The 21,816-nt window shown below is 34.0% G+C and overlaps 1 protein-coding gene across 1 annotated transcript in view; it reads left to right on the top strand.

Annotated features, from left to right (window-relative positions):
* LOC118182221 (uncharacterized) overlaps window positions 1-21,816 on the top strand; it is a 141,070-nt gene that overhangs the window by 2,951 nt on the left and 116,303 nt on the right. The window lies entirely within an intron of this gene.

The raw sequence follows: 21,816 nt of genomic DNA, 5'->3' as shown, positions 1-21,816 counted from the left end.
GGATGTGCTTTCATTGGTGTATTTAATGAAGCATATGTTTTTTCTATATTGTATTTCTTATTGAACAATTTTTTATTCTTCTATTACACTCTAAGTTAAATCATGAAATAAAATAATGATTAAGACACTACCTTGCCAAATTCACTGAAGAAAATACAACTTTTTATGTACAGAAGAGATGTTAACTTAATGTCAAACATAGCATTAGCCTTAGACTGACATTCATTATATAGAATCAGTTTTGATGCAGTAAAAGGTTCCTCCTCTTCAGTCCTTCAGCTAAATGTCAAACATAAAATTAGCCTTAGACTGACATTCATTACATAGAATCAGTTTTGATGCAGTAAAGTAAGGTGGCCCTCCTCTTCAGTCCTACATGATTTTTGCATCATAGAACTTAATCATGGTTTATTTTAGTAGAGATTGTAGTGTCACCATTCCATAGAGACATGTGTTAATACAAGAATAAAGAGGGTGTACCAATTTTTACATCCATTTCTTTAATTAGATTAGAAAATACATCAGTTTAGCATATATACAAAGATGATAAAGTAAACATCAAGTGTAAGTCACTCAACAAAATCAAAGTATAATCGCAGGTGGGAATCCTCATTAATAACAAGCATGCTAGGTAGCAGGAAAATCAGCTGGTGCTATGTGAAATGAGCAAGGTCAAGTTGATTCGTCACTAATGGCTGCCAGAGATAAACTATCGAGGCCCAGTAACAAATTCTTTCCCTTAACAAAAGGGAGAAAGCTGGTAATGTCATCTTTTTGATCTGCCTACTACTTGAGAGTTCTCCACAATATCCCCCCCCCATTGCCTAATGTATGAAACAAACAAGCAAAAGAAAAAAAAAAAAAAAAAAAAAAGGCACAAATGTAGGTGCTGATGCACATACATCTTCTCAAGCATGTGACGAGTGATGGAGCACAGAAAGGGAGTGGAAGGTCAAGCAGAGGAGGAGAATTTGGAGAAATGGGAGGATCTGAAGAAGCAGATCACTGATCACAGGAATCGTAGGATTCAGAGTTTTGAAGAATGCAAGCTCCAGCTGATCAATTTCTGGAATGATGAATTTCTCTTGTGAAAATTCCTGGAATGAATTTCTGGAATTCTTTTCCAAATGTAGATAGCATGTGGTTGAATGTTCTGTAGGTTGTGCTGGCAGATTCATGATAAAAAAATAAAATTAAAAAAAATTGCAGCAATAAGGTATTTAAATGTATATATATAATTAACAGGGTACCAAATATGAAGAAAACTACTTTTTTTTAGGTATCTGCAATATTAAAATATCTGATGTGGCCACCACATGACTTCTTTGTGTGGCTTATTAAAAAAGGTATCATCTCCATGCATACATGTATGCAGATGTCACAAAAAAGTCTCTTCTGAATACCATTTAAATCTATTTTTTAGGGGAAAAAAGTCCTTTATTCTGTCTGTATGTACAGATATCATGCAAAAACATTGTTCAAATGGATTCAAAGTGGTCAGAATCTATATTTTTGTTGAAATATAATAGCCAAAACTTTTCGACATTACAATATTTCCTGTACTTTGTACAAGGAAGTAAAAAGAGCAAAATTCTGCATGCAGTATTTTAGAGAAAAGCTTTAGTTTAGAACAATAATAACTAAAAATTGGTGCATCTTACCTCCAGATTACATATAAGAAATATGGGCTCAGTCAGGAGCAGATTCAGCATTAGAAAAAAAAAAAAAATTGCTCTTTGGAAAAATTATCAAAACAATTTCGGAATATAGTGCATGTCATCGATTTTATATACAGATGTACAGTATATTCACCTTGAAGATAATGAAAAATTTTTCCTTTGTTGCATGAAGCACATGTTTTTCGTATTATCTGTAGACATGTTTTGATGAAGCACACTTAATGATTTGGAGCACGGCTTCGTCAGCTTCACAAAAATAGTGCTGGATTCAAATGTTAATTCTGTTTAGGAGATGATATTCACAGTTCATAACACATTGTAGGTACAGAAATTGAAGATGCAAGTAGATTTTCAACTGTCACATGGTTAAAGAAATCAGGTCTCCATCATTGTGGTTTTTTTTTTAAAGTACAGATTGTAAAGTTACCTTTCTGTAGAGATGTATTAATGCAGTGATAAAAAGGATATATAATTGTTACATTCATTACTTGAATTAGATTAGAAAATTATTACTTTAGCATATATACAAAGACAACAGAAATGAGCATCATATGTAAGTTGTTCTACAGAATCAAAAAATAATTGCAGGCAGGAATTCACTTTAATAACAAGCATGCTAGTTAGCAGGAAAATCAGCCAGTACAATCTGATAATGAGCGAGTTAAATTCGATGCTTCACCACTGGCTGCTAGAGATGTACTGTCAAGGATCAGTCACTAATTATCTTTCCTACTGGATGAGAAGGAGAAAGTTGATACTGCCATCTTTTGGATCTAGCAGCTAATTAAGAGTTCTCCACAAGGTCTCTTCACTTTTATAAGGGCGTAATAATGCTGCCTTTTAAAAATACTGCGTAACATTTGACTGTGAAAGAAGCAGTGCGAAATGTACTTCTGGAAATTTCCTCAAATGGAAAGAGGCGTATAATGAATTTCAGTGAATCTGTACCAAGCTGGCATGTTTAGGTGATGCAAAGGAGTTTCAGCAATAGTGTGTGTTCTCTCTTAGCCATGTGGGAGTTCTGCGCATGTACAGTTCCATTAAGGGAAAACTACAGCTCATCGGTCTACAGGATGTTTGATAGCCAGTCTGCATTGTTTTCCATATGTTGAAAAGCCTGGTTTGTAAATTTATAACATCCCTTTGAATTAGTTAATTTCCATTCCTATATATGTCCTATTGTAATGATAAATCTTGAGTATGCTCCTGAATGATATGATTGCTAGTTATATATGTAACTGTAACTGTATCTATTATCATCATTAATCATAACTGTAATATAGAATAGTAGATTAGCAATGTAGAATAAACTATGTTTATGTACATCTTGTAATCATCACTGAGCACATATCAAACATATAAAAACAATACATGGCGTAGTGTTCAATAGATTAAAAAAGAAAATCTTTTTTGAAGAACCATGCAGCGTCACTTATGAATATATGAATAACTGTAAAGATATTCTAAACAAAACAAAAACACGATGGAAAGTGCTTACAGTGAAATCTTTTTTTATTTGATGTGGCTAAGAATACGTATATATAAACTATTTAAAGTCCTAAATTAAATATAAATGGATTAAAGCCACCAAGAAATCTAAATTTCGAAGGTAATTTAAGCGAAAATTGGAAAGCAAACGAAAGTGTTGATACATATATTTTTTTGTCCAACACAACATGTAGGTGAATCATTTTCAGATTTTTTAACAGATTTAAAGAAATTAAGTAGCAACTGTGGATTTGCAGAATTAAAAGATAGTTTAATAACAGATAGAATAGTAAGTGGAATTCTAAATAAAAATCTCAAAAATAGATTATTAATGGAAGATTAGTTAACATTGGAGAAATGTATTAAAATGTGTAAAGCAGAACTTCAGCTGAAAACTTTAACTGAAGAAAATAAAATAGAAGTGATCAAACAGAATAAATTTCCACCTTCAAAGGAAAAAAGGTCAGTCTTGTAAGTAAAACTATCATGTAAAACAAAAGCAACAAAGTACTAAATCATCTTCAAACTATCAAGGAAATAAATACAATAATCTGAAACCAAGTAGAAAATGTGGATCTTTTCAGAAGTTTACAAATGTCCTGCTTATAATAAAATTTGCTTGTACTGTAAAAAAAAAAAAAAAAAAAAAAAAAAAAAAAAAAAAAAAAACTTTTCTAAAATGTGCACTTATAAAAATGTTAATGTTGTGCAGAATAATTTAACGTGCACGTTTTATTTTCACAACAATGATTAAAACTGGAAAATTCCTACCTTTTCAGGGAAGGTCAAGTTACAATAATTGCTCCTTCTCTTCAGTTATGATTTACAATTCAAATTCCTATGGATCAAAGCTATCAACTGCTTATTTTGAATCTTTATTCTTGTCATTTTTTTGGTTATTTTTACGGTTATAAAAAATGGAAGAAGGGAAAACTACAGAACTAAAGAAGAAAAACAAAAAATTGTGAAAAAGACTAGATTGTTAGTTAACTTTTATAAAAACTAATCTCTTAATACAGCATTTAATTTGATACCGATATTTTCTTAAGAATCAAAGACGTGATGGAGCATTTTAATCGAAGTTACTGATTATGTAATAGTAAATTAAGGGAAATGTACTGTGATTAAATATTTATTTGTTCATCGAATAAAACGGCCAATATGATTTTTGATTATTATTTATTTATAGAATGTTTCTGTAGCTATAAATAAGGAAATGCAGTTAAATATCGGATATTCGAAATGCTTAGGTCGAAAGATTTAGTTTTTAAACTAAAAAAACTCGGTGGCGTAACAGCCCTAATGGGCCAAGGCCTGCAGTTACATAATAATGGTAATGAATATATTTTAGGGTCGGTAGAAGATACAAATCCATTTTCTAAAAATAAAACAGAGTGGTCTGAAAAACTAAAACTAAACAAATCTAAGTATTTATTTGTTAAGTTAGATACTGGAGCTCAGTGTAATGTGTTACCATTGCCTAAATTTAAACTATTAAATTTAAGAGATAAATGTTTGACTAAGTCACTTTAAATAATTACAATGGTACTACAATTGATGCAGTCGGAAAATGCAAATTATTATGTGAAACATCGAAAGGGGACAAAGATGAAGTAGAATGTCAAGTAGTTGCATGTCATAAAACTGTTCCTGCTATTTTAGGTTTACCTACATTGCAAAAATTAAACCTAGTACAAAGACACAAAAACGCGCCGAACAAATACTAATTCAGAAGTCAAACAACAAAAATCAGCGTTATATTTTCAAATTTTCACAGGACTAGTTTCGATGGTTTTACCGAACTACCATCCTCAGGTGCAGAAACGCAAATGAATGAGATAGGATATAATGATCCGATAAGATAAAAAAGTCTGTACAGAAAATAAGTTAGTGGCGCCATCTGTTGGTGAAACCAGAACTAAAAGATAATTTCTTTAAAGGCCGTAGGCAAAGATCAATTGGAATTAGGATCGTTAGCTAGAACAGAAAGATTTTTTTAAATGTGAAATGCCTCTAGAAAATCCAGTTCTCCAATGGAAGATGTTTTTTGAATAATTTTGGCAGCAGAAAAATTGAAAGTGTGATTTTCAGACCAACAATGTAGGGCAACAGAAGACTTCTGTGTTTCCTTTTTTCTAACATATGCCACGTGTTCCTTGATGCGAAATTTTAAGGCTCTCTTAGTTTGGCCAATGTAAATTAAACCACACTGGTAAGGAATCCTATAAATACCGAATTTAAATTGATGGGAGAATAAAAACCTGAAAGTTAAATTTCTGAAAAATATGTGCAACTTTATAGCTAATTGATGGAAAGAAGGGAATGACAACAGAATTTTTATAATCTCCTAAAACAAGAGTGTGCCTTTTAGTGTGTTGAGAGATAAAAAACATCTTCCATTGGAGAACTGGATTTTCTAGAGGCATTTCACATTAAAAAAAAACTTTCTGTTCTAGTTAACGATCCTAATTCCAATCCATAGTGTGTTTAGATCCTCAGCACCTTAACCAAAATATACCGAGAGAACATTATCACATCATGTGGTGATACTGTCTGTGTATTTTTAATTATTGAATTTTTAGCTTTTTTTTATGTTTACATAACCTGGTATGGCCACTCAGACAGGAAAGTGGTTAGTAACTCTGACTGCAGTACCAAAGGGCCCAAGTTTGAAGCTTGGAGAAAGCGTGGATGTAATTTGTCCATCCCTTCATAGGAGGCAACAGTGGCTTACCTATTAGGTGCCTCCATAATAAAATGACCACCACTGATGGCCTTAGTGGTGGCCAATGTCTATGGATGGCTTGGGGTCGCCATTGGGGGGGATATCACCTCGTATACAATATTAAAAATGGGTAGTTACAACCTTTATTTAAATAGTGACGCAAAATACAGAGTTTTTCAAAATTAGGTAGAGAATTTTTTGAAAACAGTTCGAGTACTTAAAGGAGAGTTCTATAAATATAAAATCTAACTTTTTATGTGACCTTCATGAAGCAAAAAAATCTACTTAATATAATGTTTATTAGGCATTAATAAGTGAAATAAGAAAAGGATTCCACATTTTTACTTTCAAATTTTCATAGTTATTGCTAGTCAATAATCGAGGAACGATCTACAAAATTAATAGTGGGTGCAGTTTTACCTAGTATGAGTGTCATTGAAATGAGCAGCTCATTTTTCAGTAATTATTCCTTAAATTTGTTTAAATCTCATTCAGTAATAGGTATTGAAAAATAATGTAAGTGAATAAGTTCTAATTTTGTGCAGAATTTTATATAGAAAAGTTACCAAGTTTCAATGAAGATTCCACTAACTTAAGTATTTTGTTCCATGGAGACTGCATGAAAACTTATATTTTGTATTTGCAAAAACCTCCAAACTCCAGTCCTAAATCTGTCTTCAAAAAATTCTTTAACTTCGAATTTTCTTTTGATGTAGAAGAAACTTTGAAATTTGAAGTCAATCAATTTAAAAGAAAAATCTATATAGCCTGTACCCACATTTTTTGAGCACCCTTTTTAATGCAAATAAGTCTCATTGCACTGAAAAATGTACTACAAAGACAGCATTGTCCTGTTGGCATGGTGGTTGGGGGTCTGAGGCCCATAGTTGTGCATCTAGGTTCAATGGGAAATTGCTAGTAACGAAAGAAGAGTGAGACCCTCAGATCTTCCCCTTAGGGAATTTGCATTCAAAATTGGAGTGGAACTAAGAAAACTCATATTGTCACCTGTAAGTTGCTCATGACAAATCATTAATAGGTACAACTCTTTCATATTGACCATGATGAAATTTGTGGACCTAATCTGGCTGCAGGTTTAGATAGGAAGATTAGAAACAATAGTAGAGGCACATCACTTGTTCTTGTGTATTAAAGTAGTCCTGGAGATTTCAAAATGTTAGATTTAAGCTACTTTTTAGTCCTACATGCAGCAATTCAAAAGTATATTTCAGATGACAATTTCTTTAAAGCTTTTCTTAAAGGCTGCTTAAAATAAGTCAAATGTAAGTTGATTGAAAGCATACATAGATTCCAAATCGGGTAGTTCTACGAGCTCTGTATATCTTTCTATTTCAAAATAGTCTTTTGCATTGAATTACATTCTTTATAGCAACTTACAAATTATTATAAAACGGAATTAGATTGTAAGATCTTGTTTAGCACTAGAGGCATAACATTTTTCACTTTTTAAGAGAACCTATTTCTGCACAGTTGTTGAATGCAGGTATTGGGCATTCTAGTACTATTGTATTGGTTTCAATCAATGCATCCTGTGTCATAACAGCTGCATGTGACTGGGTATTATCTAAGAGCAAAAACCACTAGTTTTCTTGAGCAAATCTAGTTTTTCTCCTTCATCATGGCTTCACACAAATGGGTTTTCAGAATTTTAATCATTCTGAAATTTACTATCTATTCAGTGGAACCCTGTGTTGTAAGATCATTCTATGCATCTACAGAAACAGAAACGCGTGGCTCTTTTTCAATCAGAGGAAATGAGAATTTGGTGGGCGAGAGGAATTCAAATGTTTTCAGGTAATTGACTGTTGTTTTGACAGTGGGTCTTAGGTGAATACAGAAGTCATAACTGAAGAAATCTAGAATATCTCCAACATTTGAAGACTGTTCATGTACACTTGCAGTTGCATCTGCTCTTTTATAAGACTCCTGGGTACCCATCTGATACACATTTTTAAATTCCTGTCATAATGTATCATGTATATTCAAAGGATATGTTAAACAAGCTTAAAAGTTCATTTAAGATTAGCCTTTAGTCATTTTCTAATAGCTTCCATGCATTAACAATGCTGCTGTCCTTAATTTCAGAGAATGTCCTGCCAGAGTGTAATTTGTCAATCCCTTATGCATTACCATTTCTACAGTGCATCTAGAATTGAAATATTGAAAAAGTGACTAAGCCTTTCACACCATTTGTAAGTTCAAGTTCATTGCTACTCTTCGGAAATTTACCACAAAATTCATTTGTACGGTTCTGCTTTGTTTTTGCGGAGATATCTTCCTCATCTGCAGTAGCAAAATACGTTATATGCTTCCACACAGACTCATTAAATACTGAAAATCATGGCTGTCCTATTACAGTTCAGATACAGAAATGTAAGACCTTCAGAAAACCAAACACAAGTTGCTATATATCAAGGAAGAGAAATAGAAGCAGTCTTGAGACATTTTGGTAAGTCCTTGTAAGATCAAAAGTTTTAGGACGGCTTCTGAGTACTGAGTTCATATAACATGCTCACCAAAGAGAACATTTTATCATATAACACTTGGCAGTGTTCATGAAAGTTTTTGAAGTACTTCAAGTTTTTTAAAAGTACTTTTTAACTGTCATTCAGTCTTTTGCTGTGTTTCATTCAGTCTGTTTAAACATCTGTTATGTTTTCAAATGTTCTGCTTAAAACGACTGTTTTTAAGTCAACATGCAAGCTCAGCAAATAAATTAAAATTATGTCATCTGTAATCATATCAATCAAATGTGATGGATGTACAAAAGTTCTTATTTTAGCAAGAAATTTTAAAACCTGGGTTGACCTGTGGATGGGAAATTACAGTACAGTACAAAGTCTGTAATCCGGACGTCCATTATCTGGAATAATCTGTAATCTGGACCTCAAAGCCACAAACTACGCATGCGCTTAAAGAATGCGCATACATTATACTTTACGCATGCACACGTTGAAAGAAATGTTTAATAAAGTAAACAAATAAGTATTAAACTGTTTTTGTAAAATTCGATACCCTTTAGATCATAATTGCTCTTTATTTCATAAATTATGGTTTCATATTTTTAATTGTATAATTTCTGCATGCCATCTTACCAGATTTAAATTGATGATCTATAATCCGGGAGAACCCCTAATCCAGAATCGCCGAAGTCCCTACGAGTCCGGATTACGGAGCTTATCAATTCAAAACTGAGGTGCATATTGATCAATATCAGAGAAGTTAAAAGAAAACTTTCATATTTTATGATCATATGTCATTCCTTAAAGATGTCTTTGTGTTGCAGTGATCAACACATATTTGGGAGGTATTAGATTTACTTACTAGTTTTCAGTTCTTGTTCGGTATGTAACGGTTGTACAGTTGATGGGAAATGGAGACATCATCATTCTACAAAGAAGTTAGGCAGAATTGTCTTCCATCCCCACATATCTAGCATTACTGGATATATCAAATAACATTGTAATTGTAAGATATTGTAATCATTGTGGCTCAGGACATAATTTACATAATGCATTGTTTCAAATACTCAAATTACTTCACAGGAGAACAAACATTTACAATATTACAATAGTACACATTACAAATGCACTTAACGAAGACAGAACTTTACAGAAATTAAGAAATGTGTATTATGTGATATCCAAATACAATAACAGTACAGAGTTAAACTTGTCAAAACAAACTGAATGAATATTAAATTCTTACTTTAGGCATTGTGCCTATTAACTCTGCAGAAAAAAGTGAAAAAATTTTTTAAAAAAAATTATATAATGAGGCATAGGTTGCCTCCGAGTTTTGCAAGCTAATCGATAATCTGAGCGATCCTTGCTACCAGATGATGTTGTTTTACCATTAACTTGCAGCTCTTGTGAATGGGCAGTAAGATAATGGTCTGGAGTAACAACTTTTCCAGACTCAGAAGTCAGTATTGCTGATGCTGCTTGTATTAAGAAGGTAATGGCTGTACAGTGATATTCAGGCTAAAATATAGTAGATAATAACCTATTATCCTTGCCAACAGATGACATTGTTTTACCATTAACTTGCAGAAGATTTATCTATTATTACTGGGAATTTTAAGGTAGAATATGAATGGGCAGTAAGATAATGGTCTGGAGTAATAATTTCTCCATAGACTCGGAAGTCAGTGTTGTTGATGCTGCTTCCATTAAGATGTAATGATTATACAGTGATATTCAGACTAAAATATGGCAGGTATTTACCTATTACTATCTTGATCTGGTGGATTGGATTTCCCCTCCTTCCCAATTATTTAGGGGAATTTAAGGAATTGAGCTGTTTCTTGCTTATGTCCTTTCAGTGTCTGAAAGAGCACATACAATAAATAAGTAGAAAGTTTCAGGATTGATTCCCAGTGAGAACACAGTTGATTTGTCGAGGTAACTGGTTATGAAAATGCCTAATGACAGTATAATTTTTGCTGTAATATTTATGGAATTTCTGCTTGCATTGAAACTTGCCAACATTTATGTTACTGGTGAGCATTTAATCCTTATTGTCTGTGGAAGTGCTCTAAATGACAAATTGTCATTCAGATTTTCAAATAGAGTAGAGCATTTATTAGTATAAAAATGCTACTATAACATTTTATAGATTTCTCTCAGACACTTAAATAAATGTGTGCAGAACATGCATGGCTCAAATGTCATTTTTCATGCCTTAGTAATTTCAAAAGGCTTAATAGAAAGATCCAAATATGCTTGACAGATTAAATGATGTAAGTGGATGAAACTGATTTTTAGCTCTGCTTACTAGGCCATAGTATTACAGTCTTTCCATATACATTCTCTTTCTCAGTCGATCCCTAAACATACCATATACTATATTAACATATATATTAACTTTTCACTACAAATCAAGGAGGTAATTTTTATATGCATTTATGACAAACAAGGATTTTTTTTTTAGTGGTTATGTGAATGTATCTGTGATAAGAATGTGAACGTATCACATTTGTGTTAAATGTTTTTAAGGCTATAAAAATTAAAATATGCATGAAGTGAAATCAAATTATTTATTAATCTGAGTTATTATTCTGCAAAATGAAATGCTTCTGTAATACAATTTTGTTCAAACTAATGAATTTCTTCAAAAGTAATGTTTATAATTGTAATTAAAGTGTCACCATGTATATTTAAATTACAATTGCTAGTTTCTGAAAAAATATTAAATGCAGTGTTGTGATTACTACGCAAACTGCATTTAGCAATTTGCACTGCACTAGTTTACCACAAAATGCCAAATACTGCCAATTTTACATTCGACTGCTGATACAAAAGTGAAAATTTGCATCACACTGCTGCAAAAAAGAGAATTTTAGGAAATTCTGCATATCTGCATCAGGTTGGGAAGAAAGCTATTTTGTGTTTATTATGTACAAAATTTACATCGGAATATGTTAATACTTATTCAATCAATTTCTTATTCAGACTTTTGGTTTCCATCAAATTACTGTTGTAACAACTTACAATGCAGAAATGACAACCCTGCTTAATACATTCTGTACCTTTCTACCTCCTTCTGCATGTGGAACTATGTTTTTTCTATGTTTAATATTTTTAGAACAACTATTTTTAGCTAATGTTTTTGATCTCAGTAAATAAATATGGTAGAAGTATGAAGTATGCAATTTTAAACATTTCTTAACTATTTCCAGTATTCTAAATCAGTAATTTGTAATTAAGAGAGAGATAAATATATGCACAGCATTTTTATTGGGCTGGAGAATAAGAAGATTTAATTGATAGATTACTGTTTTATATCTACTCAGTCTTCTGCTAAAGAAAATTTAAATGTTCAAAATTGCAAGTAACGTTAATAATTTAAAATATCAATTAATTTTTTCTTTAAGATTACTAATGTCTGAGCAGTAAAATCACTGAGTACTGGTAGTTTGATTTGGACTCAAACCCAATTGAATTGTCTGGCTGCATGGGATTTTTCATGGTTTCCTTCTGGTGTAATGCGAGTACAAGCCGTTTATCCTTCCTAGAAGAAGGCTTCCTCCCATTGGGCAAATATTGCTTATGTATTTTGCCATAGTCCAAATAATCCAGTTCAATCCTTACAATCTTTTGATATGATTTTTTGCTGGTTTGAAATTTGGTGGCACATTTAAGTGATATTGGCGTCAACTATCGTTCAGTTTATCAATGAGCCCTTTATTTAATGTTTAAGGAATTTGGTACTTCTGTGTTAATATTTTATAAATGATATTTTTAAATACTATGTATGAATCATGAATACATTAGTAATAAATCAAAAGTTAGTAACATTTTAGTAAAGTTTAATAACTATATTGTAAGGATTATATTAATTTATCTAACAGTTAAATTTTGAGTTAAACTTCCTTTCCTATCATTTCTGAATGTTAGCTTACGACTTCCAGCCAGAACACAGTTTTAGAATCACGTGTGAATGCAAATTGAGAAAGAGCGGTATTTAACCACGAAGTTCTACTGTCTTAGTCAAAGAGAACCAGAGATTCTGGCTAGCACGCATCTGCCTTTTTAGGATACTCTCTCTTAAGCTATTATTACACTTGGCCATACTTTAGGCCCTTGATAGCTTCGCAGTTTATTAGCATTAAGGGCCAACTCCATTAGAAGTTTGATATATTAGTTGAGATTAGTTTAGTTCTTAATCTCTTAAGTTCAAGCCCAAGTGTCGGCTTTATTGTACAGCTCCAAGACGGAGTTATACTTTATTGGAATAATAAAGGGTTATTTCATCCTTCTTACTTGTTGTTTCCTGTACCATGAACTCAAGCGATTATTCGCTTATCAGTTCTTAAGATTCTTCACATTCAACTGTAAAGTACACATTGTAGAATCTTACAATATCAAAGCATAAATAAAATGGGTCACAGAAACAAAGCATTAGCATATAAGCAGATTCAATATTTTTTATATTTTGGGTGCTTTGTTTTGATAATCATGTAGACAACATTAGGCATTGAAACTGTCTTGTTATTTTTAGCTGGTGGTGTTTCTGCAAGGTCGTTGTTTGGGTCTGCTTCAAAATAAAATTTGTAATGCAAACAAGAAAAGCAAGATGTGAATGAATTCATAAAGCCATGTAAAAGTGTGCACAGATTTTCTCCTATTATAATTTCCAAGGAAGATCGGTTAGAAGCAATGAATAGAAAAACGCAGACCAGTTTGCAGCCACAAAAATCTCAGGGAATACCTTAAAATTGAGATTAGATGATTACAGGGATATCTCTAAAAAAGCTTAATAATAAAGAATCATAATGCTTATTTTTCACATGCCCACCAGCAGCCAAGCAGTAAAATTGCTGAATATTTGTAGTTCTGAGCTAGGTTTGATTCCAGGTGAATGGGCTGAAGAATGCATGGGCATTTTTGTGGTTTTCCCCATGTGTAATATGTGTATGAACCAGTTTCCCTCCACAAAGGCATCTCTCCCTTTAGGCAGATAGTCCTAGTATGCTTTGCCATAATCAACCAAACCAAAACATTTTTCATGCAATCTCAAAAACCTTTGAAAGCAAGTATAAAAAGAGTGCTGAAAAGTATTGCCACTGATGACAGAGAATGGGAATTAACTGAAATAAATAAATATCTTCGTAAATGTGAAAATGGGTATGTCATTCCCCTCTCAGTGTTTTTAGTTTGAGTAGATTAAAATGAACAGGATATCATTTAAAAGAAAATAAATTACCTATTAGGAGTCAGGATTTTAGTTGAACAATACCTGGTCCTGTGCAGTAGCACAGGTGTCAGCACTATGACTGTAATCAGGACATGTGTTTCAATAAATGCAAATGTATAAAGCATGCCCACTTTCACCTGACTAGGGAATGCAAACATGAAAAGAAGATGGACCAGAAGGACGCTGTGCCTTATATGAAAAAAGACATGCTAGTAAGTTCTCTTAAGGAGTGTGCAGCATATCCCAATAATAACCAAAAACGCATGCCTGATTTTAAAAGACAAAAAAAATGGATTTCCAGCTAACAACAGTAGTACATAAAGCGACTGATTTAAAAATTGCTTGATTGAAACAAATGGGGAAATAAGGATGCAAGCAGGAAATCACCTTTTGCTTGCTGGCTGTAGAAAGCCAAAAATAAATTAACTTGACATAAAAACTAAATCCTTCATTGAGAAATCCAGTTAGTATTGAGATAATAGAAACTATCACACCCCTTGAAAAATGATCCCAGTTTTAAATGCTTTGTATATAAGGATTGTATACTGCAGTAGATAAGTTACCCATTCTGAATGCAAAATCAAGCAATGATGGCCATGGGCAGAAGTTCAGAGGGTGATTGCTTAATTTGCTGCTGCATCAAGTGAGAATTGGTGAACATCTATTCCTCATGGATTTCTCCACATATAACATGGATACGAGCCAGCTTCCTTTAACCAGTTAACTGTGGCGCTCTCGTTTAAGAGTGCTCACCGTTTTGTGTCGCCAGAAACGAGCCATGACGAGTATATTCGTGAATCACAGAGTAAGTTGCGCTGGTAAGATATTGGATGAGAAAGATGGGTTTATTTTATAAAATTGAAAATTTTTATTACTAATAATTACTTTTATTTGGTTAACATAAGCATATATTACATACATATTAAACTTGTAGGGTTTATATTTATTTTAACTAACATTTATTTTAAGTTTAAACTATCGTTCCTGTCAATCCTTACTTTCCCCTGGAACTGCCAATGCCAGAATATGTAAATTTGAGTAGAACGCGCAAGCATTCAAATTATCAGCGGAAGTAGTATGATTTAAATAGAAGGAAACGAGTTCGGTGAGTTATTCATACTTAGCGAGCGCGGAGGTAGTTATAGAGATTTGAAGAACCTGCGCGTTGCGGCCTATGTGCTTGGCGGGAAGTAGTTGCAATTGTTCCAGTGAGCTTCAAGTCTGCTGAATTAGCAGAGATATTGTAAAACGCGGTGAGTTAGTTATTTTAGAGAGCCTCGTAGTTAGAATCTTGTCTTTACTTTCTTTCTCAGGTTATTATTTTTGTTTGACTGCCTAGTTGGCACAGTTTGTAAGCGTCAAGAGGACGCAGTTGTAATTTAGTACGTTGAATAAAAAGGGACTTAAACCCTTTACAAGACTCTGTGGTTTATACAAGCTTTCACAGTCAGCCTTGGTTGCGTGCAAGTTAGAGGCACGCAACGGTATAAACTAAAAACGCAATAAATTAAATTAAATATTGTACATATAAAAGTAAGAATTTAAATTGCTGCTGGGGAGTGATATTCAGCGAAACAGAGTACTATACACAATGGGACTTTGCAAATCGAACACCAGTAACTCGATTCCTTCCTGATCTTAACGTTTGTAGCAATGCAAACACCTTCGCGTAAGGGTTTTTTTTTTTTTTTTTTTTTTCTATGTTCCGGGTGTATAATCCGAAACATCATTCCCGCCTAATTGGCTTATATTAGGTCTAAATGGCCAAGTTTGTGTCGATTTATTTCCTTCAATTGGATACATCGCAAAAGTGTCTTCAATAAATTTGAGCAAAAAGTTGATACGCGGTAATGTTCCATTATTTTTTTTTATATAATATGAATGCATTCAGACACATAATGTCTAAGAAATGGAGAAATATCTTTCTGTAGTACTTTTTGAGTCGTTTTCTTGCTGTGGTGTACGCTATGATAATTCCATCGCTCTTATCCACTCCACCCATTTTTTTATTATAATCAATCACTAGCTCCGGTTTCTTTGTTATTATTTTTCTTTTCTCTGTTTCTATTACGTTGTCATTATGTACAGTACTTACTAAATAAACCTCCCTCTTATCTTCCCATTTCATTATACGCATGACAAGTATACTCGTCAATACACAAAATCGTGCCGTTTCTCCATGACGAGTATACTCGTCAATCACAGTTAACTGGTTAAGAAGTCGCCTTGGGGTAACTCTCATTTGCAGTTTAATGCCTAACGGTGAAGCACATATTACATACTACATAATATGTATTGCCACTTAGCATAAATTTCCAGTTTTACTTGCTTAATTCTTGTCACATTGCTCAGAGAATTATTTTTAATATTATTTGACTGCACTGTTGGCTTATTTACAATTACAGCCAATGATTCTAGATCAAGAAGGATAAGTCAAAATCCTTAGAGGTTGTAATACTTGAAGCATCATGGTCTACAGTGTGTGGTTGAAATGATGCAGTTCAGAAAGATTTAAGAGGTAATATAAATTAAAGTTAGAACTTTATTTTGCGTATTTGATATCTTGGATATGCAGAAATCTTTTACACATCTACATCTACACTATCTACATCTGCTTTTTTTATTAGAATCTGTATTTTTTTTATGTAAGTAATTTGTATAAACAATATTGTATAAAGAGTGTTGTATGATCAAAATAAGTCGGACACTGCTTCTAAGCAACAAATTTGCCATGTATGGCATAAAGATATCTCACTTAAGTCCTGCAAGCCTCATTCATTTCAAATTGTTGAAGCAGACTGCAGTCTGAGCTCTGTGGTGTTATTACAGTACTAGGAGTTTTTTTCTCTTATGAATGAGATTGCTCTTTTTAAAGCTACTTTTTGAACAATTGGGAACCAGTGCAAAAAAGCTTTATTGAGAATGATGCCGTGTAATTGGCATTAATCAAAGCTAAAATGGATAAGAGCACTTTCTCAAAAGGAGCAAAAATAAAAATAATTTTGATTGAAAGAAATGAAGTGGGGATGATTGCTTCAGTTTCTTTTCACCTTTCAGTATGAGGAAGTGTCTGTGGTTTTGTCAGCATTAAACCCACTTCTTAGTGACCAAACTATTTCAAATCAAGAAATAGATTAGGCGTTTGTAGCTCCACCTCCCAGGAAGGAAAAATATTCTTAACAGATGTACAGAAAGATATTAACTTGGCCGGTGCTTGAGAATGCAAATTAAAGACATTTCTACCGATAAATTTGAGGCTGTAGTTAAAGCAAGAAAAAGTTAAGAATTAGGTGTACAAAAACAATAACGATCATTGCGCTTTTACTCAGCACTTATCAGAAGTTGAGTAGCAGGTTTATAAATATCACTTATCTTCATTAAAATCTTGGAAAATATTGCTTGTCAATTTTCCATGGCATATTCCATTTTGTTACATATCATCTTGTAAGTGAGAAGGCAGTTAAAATAGCTCTTCAATATGCCAAACAATATACCATGCAATAAAAATTAAATAGGTTGAACCGCTCAGGTAAAAGTTAGCAATTTAGTTAAGTTTTAAAAGTTAGCAATGTATAAGAATAAATGTAATATCCTTTGGCAGCAGGTTAAATGCCTCACCTCTGGAAAAACTAGAATCCTCATAGTGCAAGAAAATATGCAGAATCACTCTTTTTATGGATTTGTGTGCTAGAATTGATTTTTGCAGGCGGAGATTTTTAAGGAATGCAGCTGTGTCTTACCCTTCTATTAACGTAAAATTCAGATCTAATCAGAATACTACTGGCAGAATGAAATATTCATTAGTCGCATATAAAGCAACATATAGAGTTAGCGTTTGTGAATCGTTGAGGTAAACATTTGTCATTGTAACATCATCAGAAATAATATAAATATTTGATTTGAGAAATGGCATTTTCGAAATATGTGCACAAAGAGAGTCCTAATAAAAGCCGTTTTGAGAAGAAATAGTACAAGATTATTCACATTAAACTTCTTTCTAAGAAAGGGGATATGCCATATCAAATAAAAATGATTGTGGCAGATCCTAGCTGCAAACTTAAAGGGTATAAATAGTGTATCACGAAGTGTTGAAAACAGTGTTTCTCAACTGGATTTACTCCAAGGACCGGTAAAATATTTCGGTACGTTCTAGCGGACCGGTAAGTGTAATACACTGGTGAAATAAATTAAGAGAATTTTCACATTTGATCTACGATCTCCAGAACTACTGAAGAGATTTTAATAAAATTTGGTGTAAACAATTAACATTCAGCAGTTATAATAGACACACATGTTCATGTGTAACACTCATGGGAATCTGAAGGTCTGAAGCAGCGGTTGCAGAAGACACAAAAGAAATGGGTTAATAGGGGTTACAACCGTACAAGCATCGCAGTGTGATGTCATACTGGAAATAAGTTAGTTTATCAGTGTCTGTGGCAGTTGGACCCACTCATTCAGCAACGCTGTTTTCAGTTCCTGGATGGTTCTCGGAGTGGGGTTAAGAATTGCAATTACCCTTCCCAGAGCGTCCCAGACATGCTCTATAGGGTTGGGGTCTGGAGACCTGATTGGCCAATCCAACCGGCGAATATCCTCACTTTCGAGAAGTTCGTCGAACGGGAGAGCTCTATGTGGCGTCGCGTTATCGTCCTGTAAGATGAACTCGGGGCCCACTGCATCCCGGAAAAGGTGAACATAGGGCTCCAAGATCTTATCCCTATACCTCACACCAGTCACAGGGCCTCTGTCAAAGACGTCGAGAGGTGTGCGGCCTCCAACATGATGCTTGCCCAGACCATTACACCGCCATTAATTGTTGATTTCGCGGACGTTGGAGAGTAGATAGCGGGTCCGTGGCTCTCTCCATATGAAAGTACGGCGAGAACCGGTGTTTAGGCTAAAACGGGACTCTAAACGGGGTGTTTAGGCTAAAACGGAACGGTCGCCCATTGCTCCGTACTCCAATCACTATGCTGCCTTCACCATGCTAATCGGACTCTCCTATCCGTAGACGTGAGCGTGACGCAAACAGCCGTTCTTTTGGCAAACAATCCTGTCTTAATCAGTCTTTTGTAAACAGTAGCCATTGTTACATAGGTTCCTGTCGCTGCATACAGGTCCCGAGAGAGCTGAGAAGCTGTATCCCCTCTGTTACGCCTCGCTAAAATGGACAAATAGCGATCTTCTCTGGCCGTCGTGGCTCTTGGACGACCTAGCTCAGGCTTTCTCTCGATGGATCCAGTATCCTGGAACTGTTTCCATAGGTTACACACGACGCTGGGCCTTAATCTCTCTGCGTATCTGGACTTGTGATTGGCCTAGCCCTAGCCTCTAAACAGTTCGTCACCTCATTCCATCATCTAAACGTTGGTGGTTACTCATTTTTACTGTTCCGAAGTGAGTTTAACCTAATGCTGCAAGATAACACCAAGAAATTCGCCGAGATGTGCTAGCGAACGTAATTTGTCTTACCCTCCACGCGGTTATAAAGCCTGTTTTTATGCTGGCTTCGCCTACACACATGTGTACGCTTACGTATTTGCCGTACAAGATTTTCATTTTTATCTTGAAGCAGTGGTTTTTCCTTCAGTGCAGTTCTTTTCATGCAATTCGATAAAATATGTAAATTCTCTTAATTTATTTCACCAGTGTAATTCGACCCATTGGCACAATTTTTGGACAGATAGCTGAATATTCCGTGGACCGGCAAATATTTCTTGCGGACCGGCGTTTGAAAAATGCTGATATAGAATATAATAAAGACTAGAACTAATTTGTTTGGCATAGTCTAATTGCTATAGATCGACATATAGAAGCTTCCTAAATCGGAGGCTAGTGCAGTGATGCCGATCTCTTTGAAGCAGCAAAATGGACCTAAAAAAACTTTCGATTTATCCATTTCTCCACGGGGGGGGGATATCCCAACTATCCGACACTGACGCTTATTTCCATTGAAATCTTAGAACCGATCGCTTGGCAATTTTCTGTGACATATTCAATTTTTGTACATATTTGCATCATCACATCCACACAGCAACCTTGTCTAGATCTTCCAGTAGCAATCTCTCCTATCTAGATGTAGAAGCCGTTTAAATGAATCATGCGTTCATGAATATTTGCCAGGTAGTATTTAGTCAAAAGCGTAATGATTGAATGAGACTTGATGTTTTCGGTATTCATAGACATAACTAACAACCTTTAGCTCCCTCATAAAATTAATTACCAGTGAATGTAGCATTTGTTTTCATATTCTGGGTGGATGATGTAATCATTTTACTGCGTTTCCTTATCCTGCAAATACCTGCATCATGGTTAAATTAGTACTGAAGACCCTTTGTTTAGTTCATGTTCTCTACAAAGATCAAACAACTCTCCTGTACTTTCCTTTCTGTTAACCGTTGAACCACAAGTTTGGGGAAGTATGTACTGCTTATGATTCTAAGGTCTTAGAATTATTTGCATTAAATAATTTAACCTTTTAAAATTCACTAGACTTTTTTCCTTCCCCATGTGGTCTATGTATCATCCCCATTTGATTAAGCAAAATACGGACACTACATTTTTAATCGAACTAATTGAAAGTAATAAGATTAAAACTTAAAATGACTTGCTTCTTCCTGAAAAACCAAACAAAATTATTTATATTTTAATGTGCTAGTTTGCACGAAAGAATATGCAAATTATAAATGTGTTTAGAAATCTTAATAGTCTTTAAGTTAATACATTGTTATTAAAGAAAATATTTCAAGAGACTCTTTTAGCGAAATTTTGGGAAACGTGGAAAGCAATAATAGTTCTCCAGCAGTGCGGAAGTGTTTTAACGTCACGCAGCGTTATCTGTTTGCCAGTTTTTTTAAACTATTTTGTAGTTTTGCGTAATATTCCAAACGGGCACTTGCTTACGGTTTAGAGAGTACTCAGCGAACCGTGATGCAGATCGGATTTCGTTAAGAAAAGAGAGCATCATCTTCTACTATATCTAATTTTTTCTTCTGTGCGCAATCGTCTGCAAAGAATGACCGCAGAACGACAGCTGTCTAACTTCATACCATAGGAGTTGCTAATACAAGCCGCACAAAAGAGAGTTTTGGTATTGTTTAAATGTGCCTTTGCTGATGTCTCTTTTCCTAACTTCAAAAGAGTAAGCTTCACATTGATTTGATTTTTTTTTTTTTTTTTTAAATTTACGAGAAAATGTATCAATTTCTGATATTGCAACAATATGGCTAACTGTTCAATCGTTATATCTAATTCTTGTTGGCATGCACATATCTTGATATTCTGAACAAATCTGGAAAATGGTCAGCTTCATCATAGACAGTATATTGGAATGTGCTATAGCTTGCCAGTTTAATGTGTTGGTTGTTACGTCTGCAAACCATAATCAACTGCAGAATAAAGCTATCTATCTTTTAATTAAGGTGTCTCCAGTACGTTTTAATTACAAACGCGTTATGCTTGTTCTCACCTTAAAAAAAACATGACTACTCTTGAAACTTGCTGCTCATTATGTTACGTAGGGTAGACATCATGATGAATGACGTAGCAGATCGTTTATCTTATAAAACATTTGACTCACTTGAACATATCAAAGGATCTATTGACGTGAAATTCGCCTTAGTAGTTAACAGTGATGACTCATTCATTCACTTTTATCTAGTCGTCGATTTTTCTTAAAAATTAAGGTTTTCTTCGAATAACATCGTAATTATCGGCTCTTCGAAGAGCCTGTGTATTGTCGCTAGTCCGGGAAATGCAAATGAAAGCAAGCGTAGGCAGGATAATAAAACAACATAAATAAAACTGCTACCGAGCTTTGCCAGTCACTATTAATCGTATTATTAGGGAAAAGGCCAAGAAATTTACTATGGCTAAATATTCTCCGCTAGACGACTAAATTAGGAAGTTACTACTTCAAAAATGTATAGTTCAGGAAAGAGAAAACCACGATCTGCTTATTCCGAGTGAGATCAACGATCATTCCATCCAGTACAATGGTTTCAGATTGCATGAGGACTGAATGCATGATCCAAAAGCAGCTGACGAGTCGAAATTTTTGTAACAAGTTGAAAAGTTCCCCCGCTCCACAAAACATATTTTTAAAACTAAATATTTATCCAAACATACAAAAATGGTAGTATTAATGACCTGCATTCAAATACTTCTAATATGTAATATAAGCCGCATTCCAAATCTTTAACA

This window comes from Stegodyphus dumicola, chromosome 12 (assembly GCF_044657685.1).
Source record: "Stegodyphus dumicola isolate Sdum_Otavi_A_Nest chromosome 12, ASM4465768v1".
Classification (NCBI taxonomy): domain Eukaryota; kingdom Metazoa; phylum Arthropoda; class Arachnida; order Araneae; family Eresidae; genus Stegodyphus; species Stegodyphus dumicola.
This window is presented reverse-complemented; position numbering and strand designations above follow the sequence as displayed.